Source organism: Carassius carassius, chromosome 41 (assembly GCF_963082965.1).
Source record: "Carassius carassius chromosome 41, fCarCar2.1, whole genome shotgun sequence".
Taxonomy (NCBI): Eukaryota; Metazoa; Chordata; class Actinopteri; order Cypriniformes; family Cyprinidae; genus Carassius; species Carassius carassius.
Genome location: NC_081795.1, coordinates 26052767 through 26079711, shown reverse-complemented (window position 1 = coordinate 26079711; position 26945 = coordinate 26052767). Strand labels below are relative to the sequence as shown.

General features: G+C 53.4%; 33 non-coding genes across 33 annotated transcripts; all 33 read left to right on the top strand.

The window, feature by feature from the left end:
• The first annotated feature begins 722 nt into the window (after nt 1-722).
• LOC132123632 (U6 spliceosomal RNA) lies at nt 723-829 on the top strand. Its single transcript, XR_009426555.1, has one exon. It is a non-coding gene; the product is annotated as a U6 spliceosomal RNA (small nuclear RNA).
• Nucleotides 830-1492: 663 nt separating this feature from the next.
• On the top strand, nt 1493-1599 carry LOC132123698 (U6 spliceosomal RNA). Its single transcript, XR_009426620.1, has one exon. It is a non-coding gene; the product is annotated as a U6 spliceosomal RNA (small nuclear RNA).
• Nucleotides 1600-2333: 734 nt separating this feature from the next.
• Nucleotides 2334-2440, top strand: LOC132123631 (U6 spliceosomal RNA). The gene has a single exon (XR_009426554.1). It is a non-coding gene; the product is annotated as a U6 spliceosomal RNA (small nuclear RNA).
• A 662-nt stretch (nt 2441-3102) lies between these two features.
• Nucleotides 3103-3209, top strand: LOC132123710 (U6 spliceosomal RNA). Its single transcript, XR_009426632.1, has one exon. It is a non-coding gene; the product is annotated as a U6 spliceosomal RNA (small nuclear RNA).
• Nucleotides 3210-3871: 662 nt separating this feature from the next.
• LOC132123697 (U6 spliceosomal RNA) lies at nt 3872-3978 on the top strand. The gene has a single exon (XR_009426619.1). It is a non-coding gene; the product is annotated as a U6 spliceosomal RNA (small nuclear RNA).
• A 733-nt stretch (nt 3979-4711) lies between these two features.
• On the top strand, nt 4712-4818 carry LOC132123630 (U6 spliceosomal RNA). Its single transcript, XR_009426553.1, has one exon. It is a non-coding gene; the product is annotated as a U6 spliceosomal RNA (small nuclear RNA).
• A 662-nt stretch (nt 4819-5480) lies between these two features.
• On the top strand, nt 5481-5587 carry LOC132123696 (U6 spliceosomal RNA). The gene has a single exon (XR_009426618.1). It is a non-coding gene; the product is annotated as a U6 spliceosomal RNA (small nuclear RNA).
• Nucleotides 5588-6321: 734 nt separating this feature from the next.
• LOC132123628 (U6 spliceosomal RNA) lies at nt 6322-6428 on the top strand. Its single transcript, XR_009426552.1, has one exon. It is a non-coding gene; the product is annotated as a U6 spliceosomal RNA (small nuclear RNA).
• A 733-nt stretch (nt 6429-7161) lies between these two features.
• On the top strand, nt 7162-7268 carry LOC132123627 (U6 spliceosomal RNA). Its single transcript, XR_009426551.1, has one exon. It is a non-coding gene; the product is annotated as a U6 spliceosomal RNA (small nuclear RNA).
• A 729-nt stretch (nt 7269-7997) lies between these two features.
• Nucleotides 7998-8104, top strand: LOC132123753 (U6 spliceosomal RNA). Its single transcript, XR_009426672.1, has one exon. It is a non-coding gene; the product is annotated as a U6 spliceosomal RNA (small nuclear RNA).
• A 662-nt stretch (nt 8105-8766) lies between these two features.
• Nucleotides 8767-8873, top strand: LOC132123626 (U6 spliceosomal RNA). The gene has a single exon (XR_009426550.1). It is a non-coding gene; the product is annotated as a U6 spliceosomal RNA (small nuclear RNA).
• A 571-nt stretch (nt 8874-9444) lies between these two features.
• LOC132123625 (U6 spliceosomal RNA) lies at nt 9445-9551 on the top strand. The gene has a single exon (XR_009426549.1). It is a non-coding gene; the product is annotated as a U6 spliceosomal RNA (small nuclear RNA).
• Nucleotides 9552-10213: 662 nt separating this feature from the next.
• On the top strand, nt 10214-10320 carry LOC132123624 (U6 spliceosomal RNA). The gene has a single exon (XR_009426548.1). It is a non-coding gene; the product is annotated as a U6 spliceosomal RNA (small nuclear RNA).
• A 733-nt stretch (nt 10321-11053) lies between these two features.
• Nucleotides 11054-11160, top strand: LOC132123623 (U6 spliceosomal RNA). The gene has a single exon (XR_009426547.1). It is a non-coding gene; the product is annotated as a U6 spliceosomal RNA (small nuclear RNA).
• Nucleotides 11161-11823: 663 nt separating this feature from the next.
• On the top strand, nt 11824-11930 carry LOC132123695 (U6 spliceosomal RNA). Its single transcript, XR_009426617.1, has one exon. It is a non-coding gene; the product is annotated as a U6 spliceosomal RNA (small nuclear RNA).
• Nucleotides 11931-12664: 734 nt separating this feature from the next.
• Nucleotides 12665-12771, top strand: LOC132123622 (U6 spliceosomal RNA). The gene has a single exon (XR_009426546.1). It is a non-coding gene; the product is annotated as a U6 spliceosomal RNA (small nuclear RNA).
• Nucleotides 12772-13433: 662 nt separating this feature from the next.
• On the top strand, nt 13434-13540 carry LOC132123709 (U6 spliceosomal RNA). The gene has a single exon (XR_009426631.1). It is a non-coding gene; the product is annotated as a U6 spliceosomal RNA (small nuclear RNA).
• A 662-nt stretch (nt 13541-14202) lies between these two features.
• On the top strand, nt 14203-14309 carry LOC132123694 (U6 spliceosomal RNA). The gene has a single exon (XR_009426616.1). It is a non-coding gene; the product is annotated as a U6 spliceosomal RNA (small nuclear RNA).
• A 733-nt stretch (nt 14310-15042) lies between these two features.
• On the top strand, nt 15043-15149 carry LOC132123621 (U6 spliceosomal RNA). Its single transcript, XR_009426545.1, has one exon. It is a non-coding gene; the product is annotated as a U6 spliceosomal RNA (small nuclear RNA).
• Nucleotides 15150-15811: 662 nt separating this feature from the next.
• Nucleotides 15812-15918, top strand: LOC132123693 (U6 spliceosomal RNA). Its single transcript, XR_009426615.1, has one exon. It is a non-coding gene; the product is annotated as a U6 spliceosomal RNA (small nuclear RNA).
• Nucleotides 15919-16652: 734 nt separating this feature from the next.
• On the top strand, nt 16653-16759 carry LOC132123746 (U6 spliceosomal RNA). The gene has a single exon (XR_009426665.1). It is a non-coding gene; the product is annotated as a U6 spliceosomal RNA (small nuclear RNA).
• Nucleotides 16760-17488: 729 nt separating this feature from the next.
• On the top strand, nt 17489-17595 carry LOC132123620 (U6 spliceosomal RNA). The gene has a single exon (XR_009426544.1). It is a non-coding gene; the product is annotated as a U6 spliceosomal RNA (small nuclear RNA).
• A 729-nt stretch (nt 17596-18324) lies between these two features.
• On the top strand, nt 18325-18431 carry LOC132123737 (U6 spliceosomal RNA). Its single transcript, XR_009426657.1, has one exon. It is a non-coding gene; the product is annotated as a U6 spliceosomal RNA (small nuclear RNA).
• Nucleotides 18432-19092: 661 nt separating this feature from the next.
• LOC132123619 (U6 spliceosomal RNA) lies at nt 19093-19199 on the top strand. The gene has a single exon (XR_009426543.1). It is a non-coding gene; the product is annotated as a U6 spliceosomal RNA (small nuclear RNA).
• A 571-nt stretch (nt 19200-19770) lies between these two features.
• On the top strand, nt 19771-19877 carry LOC132123763 (U6 spliceosomal RNA). The gene has a single exon (XR_009426682.1). It is a non-coding gene; the product is annotated as a U6 spliceosomal RNA (small nuclear RNA).
• Nucleotides 19878-20539: 662 nt separating this feature from the next.
• LOC132123762 (U6 spliceosomal RNA) lies at nt 20540-20646 on the top strand. The gene has a single exon (XR_009426681.1). It is a non-coding gene; the product is annotated as a U6 spliceosomal RNA (small nuclear RNA).
• A 733-nt stretch (nt 20647-21379) lies between these two features.
• Nucleotides 21380-21486, top strand: LOC132123761 (U6 spliceosomal RNA). Its single transcript, XR_009426680.1, has one exon. It is a non-coding gene; the product is annotated as a U6 spliceosomal RNA (small nuclear RNA).
• Nucleotides 21487-22149: 663 nt separating this feature from the next.
• LOC132123690 (U6 spliceosomal RNA) lies at nt 22150-22256 on the top strand. The gene has a single exon (XR_009426614.1). It is a non-coding gene; the product is annotated as a U6 spliceosomal RNA (small nuclear RNA).
• A 729-nt stretch (nt 22257-22985) lies between these two features.
• Nucleotides 22986-23092, top strand: LOC132123760 (U6 spliceosomal RNA). Its single transcript, XR_009426679.1, has one exon. It is a non-coding gene; the product is annotated as a U6 spliceosomal RNA (small nuclear RNA).
• Nucleotides 23093-24157: 1065 nt separating this feature from the next.
• On the top strand, nt 24158-24264 carry LOC132123759 (U6 spliceosomal RNA). Its single transcript, XR_009426678.1, has one exon. It is a non-coding gene; the product is annotated as a U6 spliceosomal RNA (small nuclear RNA).
• A 737-nt stretch (nt 24265-25001) lies between these two features.
• LOC132123725 (U6 spliceosomal RNA) lies at nt 25002-25104 on the top strand. Its single transcript, XR_009426647.1, has one exon. It is a non-coding gene; the product is annotated as a U6 spliceosomal RNA (small nuclear RNA).
• A 662-nt stretch (nt 25105-25766) lies between these two features.
• LOC132123758 (U6 spliceosomal RNA) lies at nt 25767-25873 on the top strand. Its single transcript, XR_009426677.1, has one exon. It is a non-coding gene; the product is annotated as a U6 spliceosomal RNA (small nuclear RNA).
• A 733-nt stretch (nt 25874-26606) lies between these two features.
• LOC132123757 (U6 spliceosomal RNA) lies at nt 26607-26713 on the top strand. Its single transcript, XR_009426676.1, has one exon. It is a non-coding gene; the product is annotated as a U6 spliceosomal RNA (small nuclear RNA).
• Nucleotides 26714-26945: the final 232 nt, after the last annotated feature.

Below are 26945 nucleotides of genomic sequence, written 5' to 3'. Positions count from 1 at the left end.
AATCCGTGCCGCTCTACTCTATCAGCCCTCGTGCGGTGAATAATCATAGGAGTCTCAGCGTGGGAGGCGTTTTGACGTAAAATCTCTCACCATCTCCTCTTTCTTAGAGATGTACAGTTGCAGCCCCGCTCCGTTACACTATGTGATGAACTCATGAGAAGTACGTGGCCATCGTCAGACTCGGAGCTTGAGAGCAGGGAGAGGAGAAGCGTGTCACCTGCTCTTTTAACAACATTATAATTAGCCGGAGAACTTCCACGCTCATGTGTAGGAAGTAAGAAGAGAATCCCTGACCATACACCATCTTGTGGAGATCCAAAGTGCGTCCGGTAAGACTCCCTTCACCCTGAGCCTTTGCTGTCCAGCCCTTCTTTACTGCCCACTCTTCTTTCTTAAAAAAATGTAGAGGCAACGCCCCCTTCAGCGCCAGTACGCCAGGTACCACCGGCAAGCGTGTACACCTGCTTCCTCATGTCCAGAGGATGCTCCTGTACATCACGGTGGAATCGGGCACGTCTAAAAAAAGACGCGCTACGTTCCCCTGTCCCCCAAACTCGGTGAGCGGTTGCATCAATGGAGGGATGCGCGTCCGGCCTCATCACCGACGCGGTCCGTGCGGCACGGTATGCGATGGGATGAGATGGCTCACTGGGCCCTTACCAGCTCTGTGAGAGCTCGCGGGGACCCGAGGGTAAAGATACCTCGAGCAAGCTAGCTGTTCTGTGCTCGCCACGGCGGCACATATACTAAAATTGGATCGATACAGAGAAGATTAGCATGGCCCCTGCGAAAGGATGACACGCAAATCCGTGAAGCGCTCCATCTTTTATTTGATTGCGGAAATCCGTGCCGCTCTACTCTATCAGCCCTCGTGCGGTGAATAATCATAGGAGTCTCAGCATGGGAGGCGTTTTGACGTAAAATCACTCACCATCTCCTCTGTCTTAGAGATGTTCAGTTGCAGCCCCGCTCCGTCACACCATGTGATGAACTCATGAGATGTACGTGGCCATCGTCAGACTCGGAGCTTGAGAGCAGGGAGAGGAGAACCGTGTCACCTGCTCATTTAACAACATTATAATTAGCCGGAGAACTTCCACGCTCATGTGTAGGAAGTAAGAAGAGAATCCCTGACCATACACCATCTTGTGGAGATCCAAAGTGCGTCCGGTAAGAGGCCACGCCCCCTTCAGCGCCAGTACGCCAGGTACCACCGGCAAGCGTGTACACCTGCTTCCTTATTTCCAGAGGATGCTCCTGTACATCACGGTGGAATCGGGCACGTCTAGAAATTGACGCGCTACGTTCCACTGTCCCCCAAACTCGGTGAGCAGTTGCATCAATGGAGGGATGTGCGTCCGGCCTCAGCACCGACGCGGTCCGTGCGGCACAGTATGCGATGGGATGAGATGGCTCACTGGGCCCTGACCAGCTCTGTGAGAGCTCGCGGGGACCCGAGGGGTAAAGATACCTCGAGCGAGCCAGCCGTTCTGTGCTTGCCACGGCGGCACATATACTAAAATTGGATCGATACAGAGAAGATTAGCATGGCCCCTGCGAAAGGATGACACGCAAATCCGTGAAGCGCTCCATCTTTTATTTGATTGCGATATCCGTGCCCCGTCTACTCTATCAGCCCTCGTGCGGTGAATAATCATAGGAGTCTCAGCGTGGGAGGCGTTTTGACGTAAAATCTCTCATCATCTCCTCTTTCTTAGAGATGTACAGTTGCAGCCCCGCTCCGTTACACCATGTGATGAACTCATGAGAAGTACGTGGCCATCGTCAGACTCGGAGCTTGAGAGCAGGGAGAGGAGAACCGTGTCACCTGCTCTTTTAACAACATTATAATTAGCCGGAGAACTTCCACGCTCATGTGTAGGAAGTAAGAAGAGAATCCCTGACCATACACCATCTTGTGGAGATCCAAAGTGCGTCCGGTAAGACTCCCTTCACCCTGAGCCTTTGCTGTCCAGCCCTTCTTTACTGCCCACTCTTCTTTCTTAAAAAAATGTAGAGGCCACGCCCCCTTCAGCGCCAGTACGCCAGGTACCACCGGCAAGCGTGTACACCTGCTTCCTCATGTCCAGAGGATGCTCCTGTACATCACGGTGGAATCGGGCACGTCTAAAAAAAGACGCGCTACGTTCCCCTGTCCCCCAAACTCGGTGAGCGGTTGCATCAATGGAGGGATGCGCGTCCGGCCTCATCACCGACGCGGTCCGTGCGGCACGGTATGCGATGGGATGAGATGGCTCACTGGGCCCTTACCAGCTCTGTGAGAGCTCGCGGGGACCCGAGGGTAAAGATACCTCGAGCGAGCTAGCTGTTCTGTGCTCGCCACGGCGGCACATATACTAAAATTGGATCGATACAGAGAAGATTAGCATGGCCCCTGCGAAAGGATGACACGCAAATCCGTGAAGCGCTCCATCTTTTATTTGATTGCGAAATCCGTGCCGCTCTACTCTATCAGCCCTCGTGCGGTGAATAATCATAGGAGTCTCAGCGTGGGAGGCGTTTTGACGTAAAATCACTCACCATCTCCTCTGTCTTAGAGATGTTCAGTTGCAGCCCCGCTCCGTCACACCATGTGATGAACTCATGAGCTGTACGTGGCCATCGTCAGACTCGGAGCTTGAGAGCAGGGAGAGGAGAACCGTGTCACCTGCTCATTTAACAACATTATAATTAGCCGGAGAACTTCCACGCTCATGTGTAGGAAGTAAGAAGAGAATCCCTGACCATACACCATCTTGTGGAGATCCAAAGTGCGTCCGGTAAGAGGCCACGCCCCCTTCAGCGCCAGTACGCCAGGTACCACCGGCAAGCGTGTACACCTGCTTCCTTATTTCCAGAGGATGCTCCTGTACATCACGGTGGAATCGGGCACGTCTAGAAATTGACGCGCTACGTTCCATTGTCCCCCAAACTCGGTGAGCAGTTGCATCAATGGAGGGATGTGCGTCCGGCCTCAGCACCGACGCGGTCCGTGCGGCACGTTATGCGATGGGATGAGATGGCTCACTGGGCCCTGACCAGCTCTGTGAGAGCTCGCGGGGACCCGAGGGCTAAAGATACCTCGAGCGAGCCAGCTGTTCTGTGCTCGCCATGGCGGCACATATACTACAATTGGATCGATACAGAGAAGATTAGCATGGCCCCTGCGAAAGGATGACACGCAAATCCGTGAAGCGCTCCATCTTTTATTTGATTGCGATATCCGTGCCCCTCTACTCTATCAGCCCTCGTGCGGTGAATAATCATAGGAGTCTCAGCGTGGGAGGCGTTTTGACGTAAAATCACTCACCATCTCCTCTGTCTTAGAGATGTTCAGTTGCAGCCCCGCTCCGTCACACCATGTGATGAACTCATGAGATGTACGTGGCCATCGTCAGACTCGGAGCTTGAGAGCAGGGAGAAGAGAACCGTGTCACCTGCTCATTTAACAACATTATAATTAGCCGGAGAACTTCCACGCTCATGTGTAGGAAGTAAGAAGAGAATCCCTGACCATACACCATCTTGTGGAGATCCAAAGTGCGTCCGGTAAGAGGCAACGACCCCTTCAGCGCCAGTACGCCAGGTACCACCGGCAAGCGTGTACACCTGCTTCCTTATTTCCAGAGGATGCTCCTGTACATCACGGTGGAATCGGGCACGTCTAGAAATTGACGCGCTACGTTCCACTGTCCCCCAAACTCGGTGAGCAGTTGCATCAATGGAGGGATGTGCGTCCGGCCTCAGCACCGACGCGGTCCGTGCGGCACGGTATGCGATGGGATGAGATGGCTCACTGGGCCCTGACCAGCTCTGTGAGAGCTCGCGGGGACCCGAGGGGTAAAGATACCTCGAGCGAGCCAGCTGTTCTGTGCTTGCCACGGCGGCACATATACTAAAATTGGATCGATACAGAGAAGATTAGCATGGCCCCTGCGAAAGGATGACACGCAAATCCGTGAAGCGCTCCATCTTTTATTTGATTGCGAAATCCGTGCCGCTCTACTCTATCAGCCCTCGTGCGGTGAATAATCATAGGAGTCTCAGCGTGGGAGGCGTTTTGACGTAAAATCTCTCACCATCTCCTCTTTCTTAGAGATGTACAGTTGCAGCCCCGCTCCGTTACACTATGTGATGAACTCATGAGAAGTACGTGGCCATCGTCAGACTCGGAGCTTGAGAGCAGGGAGAGGAGAAGCGTGTCACCTGCTCATTTAACAACATTATAATTAGCCGGAGAACTTCCACGCTCATGTGTAGGAAGTAAGAAGAGAATCCCTGACCATACACCATCTTGTGGAGATCCAAAGTGCGTCCGGTAAGACTCCCTTCACCCTGAGCCTTTGCTGTCCAGCCCTTCTTTACTGCCCACTCTTCTTTCTTAAAAAAATGTAGAGGCCACGCCCCCTTCAGCGCCAGTACGCCAGGTACCACCGGCAAGCGTGTACACCTGCTTCCTCATGTCCAGAGGATGCTCCTGTACATCACGGTGGAATCGGGCACGTCTAAAAAAAGACGCGCTACGTTCCCCTGTCCCCCAAACTCGGTGAGCGGTTGCATCAATGGAGGGATGCGCGTCCGGCCTCATCACCGACGCGGTCCGTGCGGCACGGTATGCGATGGGATGAGATGGCTCACTGGGCCCTTACCAGCTCTGTGAGAGCTCGCGGGGACCCGAGGGTAAAGATACCTCGAGCAAGCTAGCTGTTCTGTGCTCGCCACGGCGGCACATATACTAAAATTGGATCGATACAGAGAAGATTAGCATGGCCCCTGCGAAAGGATGACACGCAAATCCGTGAAGCGCTCCATCTTTTATTTGATTGCGAAATCCGTGCCGCTCTACTCTATCAGCCCTCGTGCGGTGAATAATCATAGGAGTCTCAGCGTGGGAGGCGTTTTGACGTAAAATCACTCACCATCTCCTCTGTCTTAGAGATGTTCAGTTGCAGCCCCGCTCCGTCACACCATGTGATGAACTCATGAGATGTACGTGGCCATCGTCAGACTCGGAGCTTGAGAGCAGGGAGAGGAGAACCGTGTCACCTGCTCATTTAACAACATTATAATTAGCCGGAGAACTTCCACGCTCATGTGTAGGAAGTAAGAAGAGAATCCCTGACCATACACCATCTTGTGGAGATCCAAAGTGCGTCCGGTAAGAGGCCACGCCCCCTTCAGCGCCAGTACGCCAGGTACCACCGGCAAGCGTGTACACCTGCTTCCTTATTTCCAGAGGATGCTCCTGTACATCACGGTGGAATCGGGCACGTCTAGAAATTGACGCGCTACGTTCCACTGTCCCCCAAACTCGGTGAGCAGTTGCATCAATGGAGGGATGTGCGTCCGGCCTCAGCACCGACGCGGTCCGTGCGGCACGGTATGCGATGGGATGAGATGGCTCACTGGGCCCTGACCAGCTCTGTGAGAGCTCGCGGGGACCCGAGGGGTAAAGATACCTCGAGCGAGCCAGCCGTTCTGTGCTTGCCACGGCGGCACATATACTAAAATTGGATCGATACAGAGAAGATTAGCATGGCCCCTGCGAAAGGATGACACGCAAATCCGTGAAGCGCTCCATCTTTTATTTGATTGCGATATCCGTGCCCCGTCTACTCTATCAGCCCTCGTGCGGTGAATAATCATAGGAGTCTCAGCGTGGGAGGCGTTTTGACGTAAAATCTCTCATCATCTCCTCTTTCTTAGAGATGTACAGTTGCAGCCCCGCTCCGTTACACCATGTGATGAACTCATGAGAAGTACGTGGCCATCGTCAGACTCGGAGCTTGAGAGCAGGGAGAGGAGAACCGTGTCACCTGCTCTTTTAACAACATTATAATTAGCCGGAGAACTTCCACGCTCATGTGTAGGAAGTAAGAAGAGAATCCCTGACCATACACCATCTTGTGGAGATCCAAAGTGCGTCCGGTAAGACTCCCTTCACCCTGAGCCTTTGCTGTCCAGCCCTTCTTTACTGCCCACTCTTCTTTCTTAAAAAAATGTAGAGGCCACGCCCCCTTCAGCGCCAGTACGCCAGGTACCACCGGCAAGCGTGTACACCTGCTTCCTCATGTCCAGAGGATGCTCCTGTACATCACGGTGGAATCGGGCACGTCTAAAAAAAGACGCGCTACGTTCCCCTGTCCCCCAAACTCGGTGAGCGGTTGCATCAATGGAGGGATGCGCGTCCGGCCTCATCACCGACGCGGTCCGTGCGGCACGGTATGCGATGGGATGAGATGGCTCACTGGGCCCTTACCAGCTCTGTGAGAGCTCGCGGGGACCCGAGGGTAAAGATACCTCGAGCGAGCTAGCTGTTCTGTGCTCGCCACGGCGGCACATATACTAAAATTGGATCGATACAGAGAAGATTAGCATGGCCCCTGCGAAAGGATGACACGCAAATCCGTGAAGCGCTCCATCTTTTATTTGATTGCGAAATCCGTGCCGCTCTACTCTATCAGCCCTCGTGCGGTGAATAATCATAGGAGTCTCAGCGTGGGAGGCGTTTTGACGTAAAATCACTCACCATCTCCTCTGTCTTAGAGATGTTCAGTTGCAGCCCCGCTCCGTCACACCATGTGATGAACTCATGAGCTGTACGTGGCCATCGTCAGACTCGGAGCTTGAGAGCAGGGAGAGGAGAACCGTGTCACCTGCTCATTTAACAACATTATAATTAGCCGGAGAACTTCCACGCTCATGTGTAGGAAGTAAGAAGAGAATCCCTGACCATACACCATCTTGTGGAGATCCAAAGTGCGTCCGGTAAGACTCCCTTCACCCTGAGCCTTTGCTGTCCAGCCCTTCTTTACTGCCCACTCTTCTTTCTTAAAAAAATGTAGAGGCCACGCCCCCTTCAGCGCCAGTACGCCAGGTACCACCGGCAAGCGTGTACACCTGCTTCCTCATGTCCAGAGGATGCTCCTGTACATCACGGTGGAATCGGGCACGTCTAAAAAAAGACGCGCTACGTTCCCCTGTCCCCCAAACTCGGTGAGCGGTTGCATCAATGGAGGGATGCGCGTCCGGCCTCATCACCGACGCGGTCCGTGCGGCACGGTATGCGATGGGATGAGATGGCTCACTGGGCCCTTACCAGCTCTGTGAGAGCTCGCGGGGACCCGAGGGTAAAGATACCTCGAGCGAGCTAGCTGTTCTGTGCTCGCCACGGCGGCACATATACTAAAATTGGATCGATACAGAGAAGATTAGCATGGCCCCTGCGAAAGGATGACACGCAAATCCGTGAAGCGCTCCATCTTTTATTTGATTGCGAAATCCGTCCCGCTCTACTCTATCAGCCCTCGTGCGGTGAATAATCATAGGAGTCTCAGCGTGGGAGGCGTTTTGACGTAAAATCACTCACCATCTCCTCTGTCTTAGAGATGTTCAGTTGCAGCCCCGCTCCGTCACACCATGTGATGAACTAGATGTACGTGGCCATCGTCAGACTCGGAGCTTGAGAGCAGGGAGAGGAGAACCGTGTCACCTGCTCATTTAACAACATTATAATTAGCCGGAGAACTTCCACGCTCATGTGTAGGAAGTAAGAAGAGAATCCCTGACCATACACCATCTTGTGGAGATCCAAAGTGCGTCCGGTAAGACTCCCTTCACCCTGAGCCTTTGCTGTCCAGCCCTTCTTTACTGCCCACTCTTCTTTCTTAAAAAAATGTAGAGGCCACGCCCCCTTCAGCGCCAGTACGCCAGGTACCACCGGCAAGCGTGTACACCTGCTTCCTCATGTCCAGAGGATGCTCCTGTACATCACGGTGGAATCGGGCACGTCTAAAAAAAGACGCGCTACGTTCCCCTGTCCCCCAAACTCGGTGAGCGGTTGCATCAATGGAGGGATGCGCGTCCGGCCTCATCACCGACGCGGTCCGTGCGGCACGGTATGCGATGGGATGAGATGGCTCACTGGGCCCTTACCAGCTCTGTGAGAGCTCGCGGGGACCCGAGGGTAAAGATACCTCGAGCGAGCTAGCTGTTCTGTGCTCGCCATGGCGGCACATATACTAAAATTGGATCGATACAGAGAAGATTAGCATGGCCCCTGCGAAAGGATGACACTCAAATCCGTGAAGCGCTCCATCTTTTATTTGATTGCGAAATCCGTGCCGCTCTACTCTATCAGCCCTCGTGCGGTGAATAATCATAGGAGTCTCAGCGTGGGAGGCGTTTTGACGTAAAATCACTCACCATCTCCTCTGTCTTAGAGATGTTCAGTTGCAGCCCCGCTCCGTCACACCATGTGATGAACTCATGAGATGTACGTGGCCATCGTCAGACTCGGAGCTTGAGAGCAGGGAGAGGAGAACCGTGTCACCTGCTCATTTAACAACATTATAATTAGCCGGAGAACTTCCACGCTCATGTGTAGGAAGTAAGAAGAGAATCCCTGACCATACACCATCTTGTGGAGATCCAAAGTGCGTCCGGTAAGAGGCCACGCCCCCTTCAGCGCCAGTACGCCAGGTACCACCGGCAAGCGTGTACACCTGCTTCCTCATGTCCAGAGGATGCTCCTGTACATCACGGTGGAATCGGGCACGTCTAAAAAAAAGACGCGCTACGTTCCCCTGTCCCCCAAACTCGGTGAGCGGTTGCATCAATGGAGGGATGCGCGTCCGGCCTCATCACCGACGCGGTCCGTGCGGCACGGTATGCGATGGGATGAGATGGCTCACTGGGCCCTTACCAGCTCTGTGAGAGCTCGCGGGGACCCGAGGGTAAAGATACCTCGAGCGAGCTAGCTGTTCTGTGCTCGCCACGGCGGCACATATACTAAAATTGGATCGATACAGAGAAGATTAGCATGGCCCCTGCGAAAGGATGACACGCAAATCCGTGAAGCGCTCCATCTTTTATTTGATTGCGAAATCCGTGCCGCTCTACTCTATCAGCCCTCGTGCGGTGAATAATCATAGGAGTCTCAGCGTGGGAGGCGTTTTGACGTAAAATCACTCACCATCTCCTCTGTCTTAGAGATGTTCAGTTGCAGCCCCGCTCCGTCACACCATGTGATGAACTCATGAGATGTACGTGGCCATCGTCAGACTCGGAGCTTGAGAGCAGGGAGAGGAGAACCGTGTCACCTGCTCATTTAACAACATTATAATTAGCCGGAGAACTTCCACGCTCATGTGTAGGAAGTAAGAAGAGAATCCCTGACCATACACCATCTTGTGGAGATCCAAAGTGCGTCCGGTAAGACTCCCTTCACCCTGAGCCTTTGCTGTCCAGCCCATCTTTACTGCCCACTCTTCTTTCTTAAAAAAATGTTGCATCAATGGAGGGATGCGCGTCCGGCCTCATCACCGACGCGGTCCGTGCGGCACGGTATGCGATGGGATGAGATGGCTCACTGGGCCCTTACCAGCTCTGTGAGAGCTCGCGGGGACCCGAGGGTAAAGATACCTCGAGCGAGCTAGCTGTTCTGTGCTCGCCACGGCGGCACATATACTAAAATTGGATCGATACAGAGAAGATTAGCATGGCCCCTGCGAAAGGATGACACGCAAATCCGTGAAGCGCTCCATCTTTTATTTGATTGCGAAATCCGTGCCGCTCTACTCTATCAGCCCTCGTGCGGTGAATAATCATAGGAGTCTCAGCGTGGGAGGCGTTTTGACGTAAAATCACTCACCATCTCCTCTGTCTTAGAGATGTTCAGTTGCAGCCCCGCTCCGTCACACCATGTGATGAACTCATGAGATGTACGTGACCATCGTCAGACTCGGAGCTTGAGAGCAGGGAGAGGAGAACCGTGTCACCTGCTCATTTAACAACATTATAATTAGCCGGAGAACTTCCACGCTCATGTGTAGGAAGTAAGAAGAGAATCCCTGACCATACACCATCTTGTGGAGATCCAAAGTGCGTCCTGTAAGAGGCCACGCCCCCTTCAGCGCCAGTACGCCAGGTACCACCGGCAAGCGTGTACACCTGCTTCCTTATTTCCAGAGGATGCTCCTGTACATCACGGTGGAATCGGGCACGTCTAGAAATTGACGCGCTACGTTCCACTGTCCCCCAAACTCGGTGAGCAGTTGCATCAATGGAGGGATGTGCGTCCGGCCTCAGCACCGACGCGGTCCGTGCGGCACGTTATGCGATGGGATGAGATGGCTCACTGGGCCCTGACCAGCTCTGTGAGAGCTCGCGGGGACCCGAGGGCTAAAGATACCTCGAGCGAGCCAGCTGTTCTGTGCTCGCCACGGCGGCACATATACTAAAATTGGATCGATACAGAGAAGATTAGCATGGCCCCTGCGAAAGGATGACACGCAAATCCGTGAAGCGCTCCATCTTTTATTTGATTGCGAAATCCGTGCCGCTCTACTCTATCAGCCCTCGTGCGGTGAATAATCATAGGAGTCTCAGCGTGGGAGGCGTTTTGACGTAAAATCTCTCACCATCTCCTCTTTCTTAGAGATGTACAGTTGCAGCCCCGCTCCGTTACACTATGTGATGAACTCATGAGAAGTACGTGGCCATCGTCAGACTCGGAGCTTGAGAGCAGGGAGAGGAGAAGCGTGTCACCTGCTCATTTAACAACATTATAATTAGCCGGAGAACTTCCACGCTCATGTGTAGGAAGTAAGAAGAGAATCCCTGACCATACACCATCTTGTGGAGATCCAAAGTGCGTCCGGTAAGACTCCCTTCACCCTGAGCCTTTGCTGTCCAGCCCTTCTTTACTGCCCACTCTTCTTTCTTAAAAAAATGTAGAGGCAACGCCCCCTTCAGCGCCAGTACGCCAGGTACCACCGGCAAGCGTGTACACCTGCTTCCTCATGTCCAGAGGATGCTCCTGTACATCACGGTGGAATCGGGCACGTCTAAAAAAAGACGCGCTACGTTCCCCTGTCCCCCAAACTCGGTGAGCGGTTGCATCAATGGAGGGATGCGCGTCCGGCCTCATCACCGACGCGGTCCGTGCGGCACGGTATGCGATGGGATGAGATGGCTCACTGGGCCCTTACCAGCTCTGTGAGAGCTCGCGGGGACCCGAGGGTAAAGATACCTCGAGCAAGCTAGCTGTTCTGTGCTCGCCACGGCGGCACATATACTAAAATTGGATCGATACAGAGAAGATTAGCATGGCCCCTGCGAAAGGATGACACGCAAATCCGTGAAGCGCTCCATCTTTTATTTGATTGCGGAAATCCGTGCCGCTCTACTCTATCAGCCCTCGTGCGGTGAATAATCATAGGAGTCTCAGCATGGGAGGCGTTTTGACGTAAAATCACTCACCATCTCCTCTGTCTTAGAGATGTTCAGTTGCAGCCCCGCTCCGTCACACCATGTGATGAACTCATGAGATGTACGTGGCCATCGTCAGACTCGGAGCTTGAGAGCAGGGAGAGGAGAACCGTGTCACCTGCTCATTTAACAACATTATAATTAGCCGGAGAACTTCCACGCTCATGTGTAGGAAGTAAGAAGAGAATCCCTGACCATACACCATCTTGTGGAGATCCAAAGTGCGTCCGGTAAGAGGCCACGCCCCCTTCAGCGCCAGTACGCCAGGTACCACCGGCAAGCGTGTACACCTGCTTCCTTATTTCCAGAGGATGCTCCTGTACATCACGGTGGAATCGGGCACGTCTAGAAATTGACGCGCTACGTTCCACTGTCCCCCAAACTCGGTGAGCAGTTGCATCAATGGAGGGATGTGCGTCCGGCCTCAGCACCGACGCGGTCCGTGCGGCACAGTATGCGATGGGATGAGATGGCTCACTGGGCCCTGACCAGCTCTGTGAGAGCTCGCGGGGACCCGAGGGGTAAAGATACCTCGAGCGAGCCAGCCGTTCTGTGCTTGCCACGGCGGCACATATACTAAAATTGGATCGATACAGAGAAGATTAGCATGGCCCCTGCGAAAGGATGACACGCAAATCCGTGAAGCGCTCCATCTTTTATTTGATTGCGATATCCGTGCCCCGTCTACTCTATCAGCCCTCGTGCGGTGAATAATCATAGGAGTCTCAGCGTGGGAGGCGTTTTGACGTAAAATCTCTCATCATCTCCTCTTTCTTAGAGATGTACAGTTGCAGCCCCGCTCCGTTACACCATGTGATGAACTCATGAGAAGTACGTGGCCATCGTCAGACTCGGAGCTTGAGAGCAGGGAGAGGAGAACCGTGTCACCTGCTCTTTTAACAACATTATAATTAGCCGGAGAACTTCCACGCTCATGTGTAGGAAGTAAGAAGAGAATCCCTGACCATACACCATCTTGTGGAGATCCAAAGTGCGTCCGGTAAGACTCCCTTCACCCTGAGCCTTTGCTGTCCAGCCCTTCTTTACTGCCCACTCTTCTTTCTTAAAAAAATGTAGAGGCCACGCCCCCTTCAGCGCCAGTACGCCAGGTACCACCGGCAAGCGTGTACACCTGCTTCCTCATGTCCAGAGGATGCTCCTGTACATCACGGTGGAATCGGGCACGTCTAAAAAAAGACGCGCTACGTTCCCCTGTCCCCCAAACTCGGTGAGCGGTTGCATCAATGGAGGGATGCGCGTCCGGCCTCATCACCGACGCGGTCCGTGCGGCACGGTATGCGATGGGATGAGATGGCTCACTGGGCCCTTACCAGCTCTGTGAGAGCTCGCGGGGACCCGAGGGTAAAGATACCTCGAGCGAGCTAGCTGTTCTGTGCTCGCCACGGCGGCACATATACTAAAATTGGATCGATACAGAGAAGATTAGCATGGCCCCTGCGAAAGGATGACACGCAAATCCGTGAAGCGCTCCATCTTTTATTTGATTGCGAAATCCGTGCCGCTCTACTCTATCAGCCCTCGTGCGGTGAATAATCATAGGAGTCTCAGCGTGGGAGGCGTTTTGACGTAAAATCACTCACCATCTCCTCTGTCTTAGAGATGTTCAGTTGCAGCCCCGCTCCGTCACACCATGTGATGAACTCATGAGCTGTACGTGGCCATCGTCAGACTCGGAGCTTGAGAGCAGGGAGAGGAGAACCGTGTCACCTGCTCATTTAACAACATTATAATTAGCCGGAGAACTTCCACGCTCATGTGTAGGAAGTAAGAAGAGAATCCCTGACCATACACCATCTTGTGGAGATCCAAAGTGCGTCCGGTAAGAGGCCACGCCCCCTTCAGCGCCAGTACGCCAGGTACCACCGGCAAGCGTGTACACCTGCTTCCTTATTTCCAGAGGATGCTCCTGTACATCACGGTGGAATCGGGCACGTCTAGAAATTGACGCGCTACGTTCCATTGTCCCCCAAACTCGGTGAGCAGTTGCATCAATGGAGGGATGTGCGTCCGGCCTCAGCACCGACGCGGTCCGTGCGGCACGTTATGCGATGGGATGAGATGGCTCACTGGGCCCTGACCAGCTCTGTGAGAGCTCGCGGGGACCCGAGGGCTAAAGATACCTCGAGCGAGCCAGCTGTTCTGTGCTCGCCATGGCGGCACATATACTACAATTGGATCGATACAGAGAAGATTAGCATGGCCCCTGCGAAAGGATGACACGCAAATCCGTGAAGCGCTCCATCTTTTATTTGATTGCGATATCCGTGCCCCTCTACTCTATCAGCCCTCGTGCGGTGAATAATCATAGGAGTCTCAGCGTGGGAGGCGTTTTGACGTAAAATCACTCACCATCTCCTCTGTCTTAGAGATGTTCAGTTGCAGCCCCGCTCCGTCACACCATGTGATGAACTCATGAGATGTACGTGGCCATCGTCAGACTCGGAGCTTGAGAGCAGGGAGAAGAGAACCGTGTCACCTGCTCATTTAACAACATTATAATTAGCCGGAGAACTTCCACGCTCATGTGTAGGAAGTAAGAAGAGAATCCCTGACCATACACCATCTTGTGGAGATCCAAAGTGCGTCCGGTAAGAGGCAACGACCCCTTCAGCGCCAGTACGCCAGGTACCACCGGCAAGCGTGTACACCTGCTTCCTTATTTCCAGAGGATGCTCCTGTACATCACGGTGGAATCGGGCACGTCTAGAAATTGACGCGCTACGTTCCACTGTCCCCCAAACTCGGTGAGCAGTTGCATCAATGGAGGGATGTGCGTCCGGCCTCAGCACCGACGCGGTCCGTGCGGCACGGTATGCGATGGGATGAGATGGCTCACTGGGCCCTGACCAGCTCTGTGAGAGCTCGCGGGGACCCGAGGGGTAAAGATACCTCGAGCGAGCCAGCTGTTCTGTGCTTGCCACGGCGGCACATATACTAAAATTGGATCGATACAGAGAAGATTAGCATGGCCCCTGCGAAAGGATGACACGCAAATCCGTGAAGCGCTCCATCTTTTATTTGATTGCGAAATCCGTGCCGCTCTACTCTATCAGCCCTCGTGCGGTGAATAATCATAGGAGTCTCAGCGTGGGAGGCGTTTTGACGTAAAATCTCTCACCATCTCCTCTTTCTTAGAGATGTACAGTTGCAGCCCCGCTCCGTTACACTATGTGATGAACTCATGAGAAGTACGTGGCCATCGTCAGACTCGGAGCTTGAGAGCAGGGAGAGGAGAAGCGTGTCACCTGCTCATTTAACAACATTATAATTAGCCGGAGAACTTCCACGCTCATGTGTAGGAAGTAAGAAGAGAATCCCTGACCATACACCATCTTGTGGAGATCCAAAGTGCGTCCGGTAAGACTCCCTTCACCCTGAGCCTTTGCTGTCCAGCCCTTCTTTACTGCCCACTCTTCTTTCTTAAAAAAATGTAGAGGCCACGCCCCCTTCAGCGCCAGTACGCCAGGTACCACCGGCAAGCGTGTACACCTGCTTCCTCATGTCCAGAGGATGCTCCTGTACATCACGGTGGAATCGGGCACGTCTAAAAAAAGACGCGCTACGTTCCCCTGTCCCCCAAACTCGGTGAGCGGTTGCATCAATGGAGGGATGCGCGTCCGGCCTCATCACCGACGCGGTCCGTGCGGCACGGTATGCGATGGGATGAGATGGCTCACTGGGCCCTTACCAGCTCTGTGAGAGCTCGCGGGGACCCGAGGGTAAAGATACCTCGAGCAAGCTAGCTGTTCTGTGCTCGCCACGGCGGCACATATACTAAAATTGGATCGATACAGAGAAGATTAGCATGGCCCCTGCGAAAGGATGACACGCAAATCCGTGAAGCGCTCCATCTTTTATTTGATTGCGAAATCCGTGCCGCTCTACTCTATCAGCCCTCGTGCGGTGAATAATCATAGGAGTCTCAGCGTGGGAGGCGTTTTGACGTAAAATCACTCACCATCTCCTCTGTCTTAGAGATGTTCAGTTGCAGCCCCGCTCCGTCACACCATGTGATGAACTCATGAGATGTACGTGGCCATCGTCAGACTCGGAGCTTGAGAGCAGGGAGAGGAGAACCGTGTCACCTGCTCATTTAACAACATTATAATTAGCCGGAGAACTTCCACGCTCATGTGTAGGAAGTAAGAAGAGAATCCCTGACCATACACCATCTTGTGGAGATCCAAAGTGCGTCCGGTAAGAGGCCACGCCCCCTTCAGCGCCAGTACGCCAGGTACCACCGGCAAGCGTGTACACCTGCTTCCTTATTTCCAGAGGATGCTCCTGTACATCACGGTGGAATCGGGCACGTCTAGAAATTGACGCGCTACGTTCCACTGTCCCCCAAACTCGGTGAGCAGTTGCATCAATGGAGGGATGTGCGTCCGGCCTCAGCACCGACGCGGTCCGTGCGGCACGGTATGCGATGGGATGAGATGGCTCACTGGGCCCTGACCAGCTCTGTGAGAGCTCGCGGGGACCCGAGGGGTAAAGATACCTCGAGCGAGCCAGCCGTTCTGTGCTTGCCACGGCGGCACATATACTAAAATTGGATCGATACAGAGAAGATTAGCATGGCCCCTGCGAAAGGATGACACGCAAATCCGTGAAGCGCTCCATCTTTTATTTGATTGCGATATCCGTGCCCCGTCTACTCTATCAGCCCTCGTGCGGTGAATAATCATAGGAGTCTCAGCGTGGGAGGCGTTTTGACGTAAAATCTCTCATCATCTCCTCTTTCTTAGAGATGTACAGTTGCAGCCCCGCTCCGTTACACCATGTGATGAACTCATGAGAAGTACGTGGCCATCGTCAGACTCGGAGCTTGAGAGCAGGGAGAGGAGAACCGTGTCACCTGCTCTTTTAACAACATTATAATTAGCCGGAGAACTTCCACGCTCATGTGTAGGAAGTAAGAAGAGAATCCCTGACCATACACCATCTTGTGGAGATCCAAAGTGCGTCCGGTAAGACTCCCTTCACCCTGAGCCTTTGCTGTCCAGCCCTTCTTTACTGCCCACTCTTCTTTCTTAAAAAAATGTAGAGGCCACGCCCCCTTCAGCGCCAGTACGCCAGGTACCACCGGCAAGCGTGTACACCTGCTTCCTCATGTCCAGAGGATGCTCCTGTACATCACGGTGGAATCGGGCACGTCTAAAAAAAGACGCGCTACGTTCCCCTGTCCCCCAAACTCGGTGAGCGGTTGCATCAATGGAGGGATGCGCGTCCGGCCTCATCACCGACGCGGTCCGTGCGGCACGGTATGCGATGGGATGAGATGGCTCACTGGGCCCTTACCAGCTCTGTGAGAGCTCGCGGGGACCCGAGGGTAAAGATACCTCGAGCGAGCTAGCTGTTCTGTGCTCGCCACGGCGGCACATATACTAAAATTGGATCGATACAGAGAAGATTAGCATGGCCCCTGCGAAAGGATGACACGCAAATCCGTGAAGTGCTCCATCTTTTATTTGATTGCGAAATCCGTGCCGCTCTACTCTATCAGCCCTCGTGCGGTGAATAATCATAGGAGTCTCAGCGTGGGAGGCGTTTTGACGTAAAATCACTCACCATCTCCTCTGTCTTAGAGATGTTCAGTTGCAGCCCCGCTCCGTCACACCATGTGATGAACTAGATGTACGTGGCCATCGTCAGACTCGGAGCTTGAGAGCAGGGAGAGGAGAACCGTGTCACCTGCTCATTTAACAACATTATAATTAGCCGGAGAACTTCCACGCTCATGTGTAGGAAGTAAGAAGAGAATCCCTGACCATACACCATCTTGTGGAGATCCAAAGTGCGTCCGGTAAGACTCCCTTCACCCTGAGCCTTTGCTGTCCAGCCCTTCTTTACTGCCCACTCTTCTTTCTTAAAAAAATGTAGAGGCCACGCCCCCTTCAGCGCCAGTACGCCAGGTACCACCGGCAAGCGTGTACACCTGCTTCCTCATGTCCAGAGGATGCTCCTGTACATCACGGTGGAATCGGGCACGTCTAAAAAAAGACGCGCTACGTTCCCCTGTCCCCCAAACTCGGTGAGCGGTTGCATCAATGGAGGGATGCGCGTCCGGCCTCATCACCGACGCGGTCCGTGCGGCACGGTATGCGATGGGATGAGATGGCTCACTGGGCCCTTACCAGCTCTGTGAGAGCTCGCGGGGACCCGAGGGTAAAGATACCTCGAGCGAGCTAGCTGTTCTGTGCTCGCCACGGCGGCACATATACTAAAATTGGATCGATACAGAGAAGATTAGCATGGCCCCTGCGAAAGGATGACACGCAAATCCGTGAAGCGCTCCATCTTTTATTTGATTGCGAAATCCGTCCCGCTCTACTCTATCAGCCCTCGTGCGGTGAATAATCATAGGAGTCTCAGCGTGGGAGGCGTTTTGACGTAAAATCACTCACCATCTCCTCTGTCTTAGAGATGTTCAGTTGCAGCCCCGCTCCGTCACACCATGTGATGAACTAGATGTACGTGGCCATCGTCAGACTCGGAGCTTGAGAGCAGGGAGAGGAGAACCGTGTCACCTGCTCATTTAACAACATTATAATTAGCCGGAGAACTTCCACGCTCATGTGTAGGAAGTAAGAAGAGAATCCCTGACCATACACCATCTTGTGGAGATCCAAAGTGCGTCCGGTAAGACTCCCTTCACCCTGAGCCTTTGCTGTCCAGCCCTTCTTTACTGCCCACTCTTCTTTCTTAAAAAAATGTAGAGGCCACGCCCCCTTCAGCGCCAGTACGCCAGGTACCACCGGCAAGCGTGTACACCTGCTTCCTCATGTCCAGAGGATGCTCCTGTACATCACGGTGGAATCGGGCACGTCTAAAAAAAGACGCGCTACGTTCCCCTGTCCCCCAAACTCGGTGAGCGGTTGCATCAATGGAGGGATGCGCGTCCGGCCTCATCACCGACGCGGTCCGTGCGGCACGGTATGCGATGGGATGAGATGGCTCACTGGGCCCTTACCAGCTCTGTGAGAGCTCGCGGGGACCCGAGGGTAAAGATACCTCGAGCGAGCTAGCTGTTCTGTGCTCGCCATGGCGGCACATATACTAAAATTGGATCGATACAGAGAAGATTAGCATGGCCCCTGCGAAAGGATGACACGCAAATCCGTGAAGCGCTCCATCTTTTATTTGATTGCGAAATCCGTGCCGCTCTACTCTATCAGCCCTCGTGCGGTGAATAATCATAGGAGTCTCAGCGTGGGAGGCGTTTTGACGTAAAATCACTCACCATCTCCTCTGTCTTAGAGATGTTCAGTTGCAGCCCCGCTCCGTCACACCATGTGATGAACTCATGAGATGTACGTGGCCATCGTCAGACTCGGAGCTTGAGAGCAGGGAGAGGAGAACCGTGTCACCTGCTCATTTAACAACATTATAATTAGCCGGAGAACTTCCACGCTCATGTGTAGGAAGTAAGAAGAGAATCCCTGACCATACACCATCTTGTGGAGATCCAAAGTGCGTCCGGTAAGAGGCCACGCCCCCTTCAGCGCCAGTACGCCAGGTACCACCGGCAAGCGTGTACACCTGCTTCCTCATGTCCAGAGGATGCTCCTGTACATCACGGTGGAATCGGGCACGTCTAAAAAAAGACGCGCTACGTTCCCCTGTCCCCCAAACTCGGTGAGCGGTTGCATCAATGGAGGGATGCGCGTCCGGCCTCATCACCGACGCGGTCCGTGCGGCACGGTATGCGATGGGATGAGATGGCTCACTGGGCCCTTACCAGCTCTGTGAGAGCTCGCGGGGACCCGAGGGTAAAGATACCTCGAGCGAGCTAGCTGTTCTGTGCTCGCCACGGCGGCACATATACTAAAATTGGATCGATACAGAGAAGATTAGCATGGCCCCTGCGAAAGGATGACACGCAAATCCGTGAAGCGCTCCATCTTTTATTTGATTGCGAAATCCGTGCCGCTCTACTCTATCAGCCCTCGTGCGGTGAATAATCATAGGAGTCTCAGCGTGGGAGGCGTTTTGACGTAAAATCACTCACCATCTCCTCTGTCTTAGAGATGTTCAGTTGCAGCCCCGCTCCGTCACACCATGTGATGAACTCATGAGATGTACGTGGCCATCGTCAGACTCGGAGCTTGAGAGCAGGGAGAGGAGAACCGTGTCACCTGCTCATTTAACAACATTATAATTAGCCGGAGAACTTCCACGCTCATGTGTAGGAAGTAAGAAGAGAATCCCTGACCATACACCATCTTGTGGAGATCCAAAGTGCGTCCGGTAAGACTCCCTTCACCCTGAGCCTTTGCTGTCCAGCCCATCTTTACTGCCCACTCTTCTTTCTTAAAAAAATGTTGCATCAATGGAGGGATGCGCGTCCGGCCTCATCACCGACGCGGTCCGTGCGGCACGGTATGCGATGGGATGAGATGGCTCACTGGGCCCTTACCAGCTCTGTGAGAGCTCGCGGGGACCCGAGGGTAAAGATACCTCGAGCGAGCTAGCTGTTCTGTGCTCGCCACGGCGGCACATATACTAAAATTGGATCGATACAGAGAAGATTAGCATGGCCCCTGCGAAAGGATGACACGCAAATCCGTGAAGCGCTCCATCTTTTATTTGATTGCGAAATCCGTGCCGCTCTACTCTATCAGCCCTCGTGCGGTGAATAATCATAGGAGTCTCAGCGTGGGAGGCGTTTTGACGTAAAATCACTCACCATCTCCTCTGTCTTAGAGATGTTCAGTTGCAGCCCCGCTCCGTCACACCATGTGATGAACTCATGAGATGTACGTGACCATCGTCAGACTCGGAGCTTGAGAGCAGGGAGAGGAGAACCGTGTCACCTGCTCATTTAACAACATTATAATTAGCCGGAGAACTTCCACGCTCATGTGTAGGAAGTAAGAAGAGAATCCCTGACCATACACCATCTTGTGGAGATCCAAAGTGCGTCCTGTAAGAGGCCACGCCCCCTTCAGCGCCAGTACGCCAGGTACCACCGGCAAGCGTGTACACCTGCTTCCTTATTTCCAGAGGATGCTCCTGTACATCACGGTGGAATCGGGCACGTCTAGAAATTGACGCGCTACGTTCCACTGTCCCCCAAACTCGGTGAGCAGTTGCATCAATGGAGGGATGTGCGTCCGGCCTCAGCACCGACGCGGTCCGTGCGGCACGTTATGCGATGGGATGAGATGGCTCACTGGGCCCTGACCAGCTCTGTGAGAGCTCGCGGGGACCCGAGGGCTAAAGATACCTCGAGCGAGCCAGCTGTTCTGTGCTCGCCACGGCGGCACATATACTAAAATTGGATCGATACAGAGAAGATTAGCATGGCCCCTGCGAAAGGATGACACGCAAATCCGTGAAGCGCTCCATCTTTTATTTGATTGCGAAATCCGTGCCGCTCTACTCTATCAGCCCTCGTGCGGTGAATAATCATAGGAGTCTCAGCGTGGGAGGCGTTTTGACGTAAAATCTCTCACCATCTCCTCTTTCTTAGAGATGTACAGTTGCAGCCCCGCTCCGTTACACTATGTGATGAACTCATGAGAAGTACGTGGCCATCGTCAGACTCGGAGCTTGAGAGCAGGGAGAGGAGAAGCGTGTCACCTGCTCATTTAACAACATTATAATTAGCCGGAGAACTTCCACGCTCATGTGTAGGAAGTAAGAAGAGAATCCCTGACCATACACCATCTTGTGGAGATCCAAAGTGCGTCCGGTAAGACTCCCTTCACCCTGAGCCTTTGCTGTCCAGCCCTTCTTTACTGCCCACTCTTCTTTCTTAAAAAAATGTAGAGGCAACGCCCCCTTCAGCGCCAGTACGCCAGGTACCACCGGCAAGCGTGTACACCTGCTTCCTCATGTCCAGAGGATGCTCCTGTACATCACGGTGGAATCGGGCACGTCTAAAAAAAGACGCGCTACGTTCCCCTGTCCCCCAAACTCGGTGAGCGGTTGCATCAATGGAGGGATGCGCGTCCGGCCTCATCACCGACGCGGTCCGTGCGGCACGGTATGCGATGGGATGAGATGGCTCACTGGGCCCTTACCAGCTCTGTGAGAGCTCGCGGGGACCCGAGGGTAAAGATACCTCGAGCAAGCTAGCTGTTCTGTGCTCGCCACGGCGGCACATATACTAAAATTGGATCGATACAGAGAAGATTAGCATGGCCCCTGCGAAAGGATGACACGCAAATCCGTGAAGCGCTCCATCTTTTATTTGATTGCGGAAATCCGTGCCGCTCTACTCTATCAGCCCTCGTGCGGTGAATAATCATAGGAGTCTCAGCATGGGAGGCGTTTTGACGTAAAATCACTCACCATCTCCTCTGTCTTAGAGATGTTCAGTTGCAGCCCCGCTCCGTCACACCATGTGATGAACTCATGAGATGTACGTGGCCATCGTCAGACTCGGAGCTTGAGAGCAGGGAGAGGAGAACCGTGTCACCTGCTCATTTAACAACATTATAATTAGCCGGAGAACTTCCACGCTCATGTGTAGGAAGTAAGAAGAGAATCCCTGACCATACACCATCTTGTGGAGATCCAAAGTGCGTCCGGTAAGAGGCCACGCCCCCTTCAGCGCCAGTACGCCAGGTACCACCGGCAAGCGTGTACACCTGCTTCCTTATTTCCAGAGGATGCTCCTGTACATCACGGTAGAATCGGGCACGTCTAGAAATTGACGCGCTACGTTCCACTGTCCCCCAAACTCGGTGAGCAGTTGCATCAATGGAGGGATGTGCGTCCGGCCTCAGCACCGACGCGGTCCGTGCGGCACAGTATGCGATGGGATGAGATGGCTCACTGGGCCCTGACCAGCTCTGTGAGAGCTCGCGGGGACCCGAGGGGTAAAGATACCTCGAGCGAGCCAGCCGTTCTGTGCTTGCCACGGCGGCACATATACTAAAATTGGATCGATACAGAGAAGATTAGCATGGCCCCTGCGAAAGGATGACACGCAAATCCGTGAAGCGCTCCATCTTTTATTTGATTGCGAAATCCGTGCCGCTCTACTCTATCAGCCCTCGTGCGGTGAATAATCATAGGAGTCTCAGCGTGGGAGGCGTTTTGACGTAAAATCACTCACCATCTCCTCTGTCTTAGAGATGTTCAGTTGCAGCCCCGCTCCGTCACACCATGTGATGAACTAGATGTACGTGGCCATCGTCAGACTCGGAGCTTGAGAGCAGGGAGAGGAGAACCGTGTCACCTGCTCATTTAACAACATTATAATTAGCCGGAGAACTTCCACGCTCATGTGTAGGAAGTAAGAAGAGAATCCCTGACCATACACCATCTTGTGGAGATCCAAAGTGCGTCCGGTAAGACTCCCTTCACCCTGAGCCTTTGCTGTCCAGCCCTTCTTTACTGCCCACTCTTCTTTCTTAAAAAAATGTAGAGGCCACGCCCCCTTCAGCGCCAGTACGCCAGGTACCACCGGCAAGCGTGTACACCTGCTTCCTCATGTCCAGAGGATGCTCCTGTACATCACGGTGGAATCGGGCACGTCTAAAAAAAGACGCGCTACGTTCCCCTGTCCCCCAAACTCGGTGAGCGGTTGCATCAATGGAGGGATGCGCGTCCGGCCTCATCACCGACGCGGTCCGTGCGGCACGGTATGCGATGGGATGAGATGGCTCACTGGGCCCTTACCAGCTCTGTGAGAGCTCGCGGGGACCCGAGGGTAAAGATACCTCGAGCGAGCTAGCTGTTCTGTGCTCGCCACGGCGGCACATATACTAAAATTGGATCGATACAGAGAAGATTAGCATGGCCCCTGCGAAAGGATGACACGCAAATCCGTGAAGCGCTCCATCTTTTATTTGATTGCGAAATCCGTGCCGCTCTACTCTATCAGCCCTCGTGCGGTGAATAATCATAGGAGTCTCAGCGTGGGAGGCGTTTTGACGTAAAATCACTCACCATCTCCTCTGTCTTAGAGATGTTCAGTTGCAGCCCCGCTCCGTCACACCATGTGATGAACTAGATGTACGTGGCCATCGTCAGACTCGGAGCTTGAGAGCAGGGAGAGGAGAACCGTGTCACCTGCTCATTTAACAACATTATAATTAGCCGGAGAACTTCCACGCTCATGTGTAGGAAGTAAGAAGAGAATCCCTGACCATACACCATCTTGTGGAGATCCAAAGTGCGTCCGGTAAGACTCCCTTCACCCTGAGCCTTTGCTGTCCAGCCCATCTTTACTGCCCACTCTTCTTTCTTAAAAAAATGTAGATATCCGTGCCCCTCTACTCTATCAGCCCTCGTGCGGTGAATAATCATAGGAATCTCAGCGTGGGAGGCGTTTTGACGTAAAATCACTCACCATCTCCTCTTTCTTAGAGATGTTCAGTTGCAGCCCCGCTCCGTTACACTATGTGATGAACTCATGAGAAGTACGTGGCCATCGTCAGACTCGGAGCTTGAGAGCAGGGAGAGGAGAACCGTGTCACCTGCTCATTTAACAACATTATAATTAGCCGGAGAACTTCCACGCTCATGTGTAGGAAGTAAGAAGAGAATCCCTGACCATACACCATCTTGTGGAGATCCAAAGTGCGTCCGGTAAGAGGCCACGCCCCCTTCAGCGCCAGTACGCCAGGTACCACCGGCAAGCGTGTACACCTGCTTCCTTATTTCCAGAGGATGCTCCTGTACATCACGGTGGAATCGGGCACGTCTAGAAATTGACGCGCTACGTTCCACTGTCCCCCAAACTCGGTGAGCAGTTGCATCAATGGAGGGATGTGCGTCCGGCCTCAGCACCGACGCGGTCCGTGCGGCACGTTATGCGATGGGATGAGATGGCTCACTGGGCCCTGACCAGCTCTGTGAGAGCTCGCGGGGACCCGAGGGCTAAAGATACCTCGAGCGAGCCAGCTGTTCTGTGCTCGCCACGGCGGCACATATACTAAAATTGGATCGATACAGAGAAGATTAGCATGGCCCCTGCGAAAGGATGACACGCAAATCCGTGAAGCGCTCCATCTTTTATTTGATTGCGATATCCGTGCCCCTCTACTCTATCAGCCCTCGTGCAGTGAATAATCATAGGAGTCTCAGCGTGGGAGGCGTTTTGACGGAAAATCTCTCACCATCTCCTCTTTCTTAGAGATGTACAGTTGCAGCCCCGCTCCGTTACACTATGTGATGAACTCATGAGAAGTACGTGGCCATCGTCAGACTCGGAGCTTGAGAGCAGGGAGAGGAGAAGCGTGTCACCTGCTCATTTAACAACATTATAATTAGCCGGAGAACTTCCACGCTCATGTGTAGGAAGTAAGAAGAGAATCCCTGACCATACACCATCTTGTGGAGATCCAAAGTGCGTCCGGTAAGACTCCCTTCACCCTGAGCCTTTGCTGTCCAGCCCTTCTTTACTGCCCACTCTTCTTTCTTAAAAAAATGTAGAGGCCACGCCCCCTTCAGCGCCAGTACGCCAGGTACCACCGGCAAGCGTGTACACCTGCTTCCTCATGTCCAGAGGATGCTCCTGTACATCACGGTGGAATCGGGCACGTCTAAAAAAAGACGCGCTACGTTCCCCTGTCCCCCAAACTCGGTGAGCGGTTGCATCAATGGAGGGATGCGCGTCCGGCCTCATCACCGACGCGGTCCGTGCGGCACGGTATGCGATGGGATGAGATGGCTCACTGGGCCCTTACCAGCTCTGTGAGAGCTCGCGGGGACCCGAGGGTAAAGATACCTCGAGCGAGCTAGCTGTTCTGTGCTCGCCACGGCGGCAGATATACTAAAATTGGATCGATACAGAGAAGATTAGCATGGCCCCTGCGAAAGGATGACACGCAAATCCGTGAAGCGCTCCATCTTTTATTTGATTGCGAAATCCGTGCCGCTCTACTCTATCAGCCCTCGTGCGGTGAATAATCATAGGAGTCTCAGCGTGGGAGGCGTTTTGACGTAAAATCACTCACCATCTCCTCTGTCTTAGAGATGTTCAGTTGCAGCCCCGCTCCGTCACACCATGTGATGAACTCATGAGCTGTACGTGGCCATCGTCAGACTCGGAGCTTGAGAGCAGGGAGAGGAGAACCGTGTCACCTGCTCATTTAACAACATTATAATTAGCCGGAGAACTTCCACGCTCATGTGTAGGAAGTAAGAAGAGAATCCCTGACCATACACCATCTTGTGGAGATCCAAAGTGCGTCCGGTAAGAGGCAACGCCCCCTTCAGCGCCAGTACGCCAGGTACCACCGGCAAGCGTGTACACCTGCTTCCTTATTTCCAGAGGATGCTCCTGTACATCACGGTGGAATCAGGCACGTCTAGAAATTGACGCGCTACGTTCCACTGTCCCCCAAACTCGGTGAGCAGTTGCATCAATGGAGGGATGTGCGTCCGGCCTCAGCACCGACGCGGTCCGTGCGGCACGGTATGCGATGGGATGAGATGGCTCACTGGGCCCTGACCAGCTCTGTGAGAGCTCGCGGGGACCCGAGGGGTAAAGATACCTCGAGCGAGCCAGCTGTTCTGTGCTCGCCACGGCGGCACATATACTAAAATTGGATCGATACAGAGAAGATTAGCATGGCCCCTGCGAAAGGATGACACGCAAATCCGTGAAGCGCTCCATCTTTTATTTGATTGCGATATCCGTGCCCCTCTACTCTATCAGCCCTCGTGCGGTGAATAATCATAGGAGTCTCAGCGTGGGAGGCGTTTTGACGTAAAATCTCTCACCATCTCCTCTTTCTTAGAGATGTACAGTTGCAGCCCCGCTCCGTTACACTATGTGATGAACTCATGAGAAGTACGTGGCCATCGTCAGACTCGGAGCTTGAGAGCAGGGAGAGGAGAACCGTGTCACCTGCTCATTTAACAACATTATAATTAGCCGGAGAACTTCCACGCTCATGTGTAGGAAGTAAGAAGAGAATCCCTGACCATACACCATCTTGTGGAGATCCAAAGTGCGTCCGGTAAGACTCCCTTCACCCTGAGCCTTTGCTGTCCAGCCCTTCTTTACTGCCCACTCTTCTTTCTTAAAAAAATGTAGAGGCCACGCCCCCTTCAGCGCCAGTACGCCAGGTACCACCGGCAAGCGTGTACACCTGCTTCCTCATGTCCAGAGGATGCTCCTGTACATCACGGTGGAATCGGGCACGTCTAAAAAAAGACGCGCTACGTTCCCCTGTCCCCCAAACTCGGTGAGCGGTTGCATCAATGGAGGGATGCGCGTCCGGCCTCATCACCGACGCGGTCCGTGCGGCACGGTATGCGATGGGATGAGATGGCTCACTGGGCCCTTACCAGCTCTGTGAGAGCTCGCGGGGACCCGAGGGTAAAGATACCTCGAGCGAGCTAGCTGTTCTGTGCTCGCCACGGCGGCACATATACTAAAATTGGATCGATACAGAGAAGATTAGCATGGCCCCTGCGAAAGGATGACACGCAAATCCGTGAAGCGCTCCATCTTTTATTTGATTGCGAAATCCGTGCCGCTCTACTCTATCAGCCGTCGTGCGGTGAATAATCATAGGAGTCTCAGCGTGGGAGGCGTTTTGACGTAAAATCACTCATCATCTCCTCTGTCTTAGAGATGTTCAGTTGCAGCCCCGCTCCGTCACACCATGTGATGAACTCATGAGATGTACGTGGCCATCGTCAGACTCGGAGCTTGAGAGCAGGGAGAGGAGAACCGTGTCACCTGC